The 662-nt window shown below is 63.0% G+C and overlaps 1 protein-coding gene across 1 annotated transcript in view; it reads left to right on the top strand.

Moving 5' to 3' along the window:
* The window catches only part of ATP2B1 (ATPase plasma membrane Ca2+ transporting 1), a 62,627-nt gene continuing 62,205 nt past the window's right edge, over positions 241–662 (top strand). Inside the window, exon 1 of the mRNA XM_021389676.1 lies at positions 241–349. The gene's annotated coding sequence lies outside the window, so the exon portion shown is untranslated. The remainder of the gene's footprint in view (positions 350–662) is intronic.

The raw sequence follows: 662 nt of genomic DNA, 5'->3' as shown, positions 1-662 counted from the left end.
ATCTGCGTCTTTCAGCGCTGTGCCGAGAAGCGCCGTTCGGGTGCCCGCGGGAGCCCCGCGGAGCGCTCCGTGCTGAGGACGGTGCTGCGCTGCGGCAGCGCGTCGGGGAGCGCGGCTCTCCGCGTTCGGATCGTTTTGTTCTCCTTCCGGGAAGAAACGCAAGAACGAATCTCAACAGAGCATTCTGCGGGATTGTTTACCTCGGTATTGTGATTTTTTCAATTGACCTCTAGCTACGTAGAGGTAAGGCAGTATTTTTAGAAACATCCACAACGGGCAGGAGCGGATTGCCGCTCGCTGCCTCTTGATTGCCTCACTGGAACAGGAGGAAAACGTAGCGAGGATGCAGGTAAGAGAGGAGACAATGACGCTCCGCAAGCCACGATCACAGCCTAGCGAGGACGAGTTATTTATCTGCCGGCCCTTGTGGGCCGTTTCGTGCTGACTTCATTCTGTGGTTTAACCCTCTGTGGTCTCCGCAGCACCTCGGGCTGCAGCAGCGGCGTACCGTGGGCTGCTCTCGGCTGCCACAGCCCCGGCTCCGGCAGCAGCGGGAGCCGAGCAGCGAGGCCGGCTGCTGGCGGCTGGGAGCCGGGAGCCCGACCCGCACCGCGCGCGGCCCCGCTCCCCTCCGGACAGCGCCGAAGGAACCGGGCTCCCCG

This window comes from Numida meleagris, chromosome 1, assembly GCF_002078875.1.
Source record: "Numida meleagris isolate 19003 breed g44 Domestic line chromosome 1, NumMel1.0, whole genome shotgun sequence".
Classification (NCBI taxonomy): Eukaryota; Metazoa; Chordata; class Aves; order Galliformes; family Numididae; genus Numida; species Numida meleagris.
The sequence above is the reverse complement of the archived record's forward strand: the minus strand, read 5'-3'. Positions and strand labels throughout refer to the sequence as shown.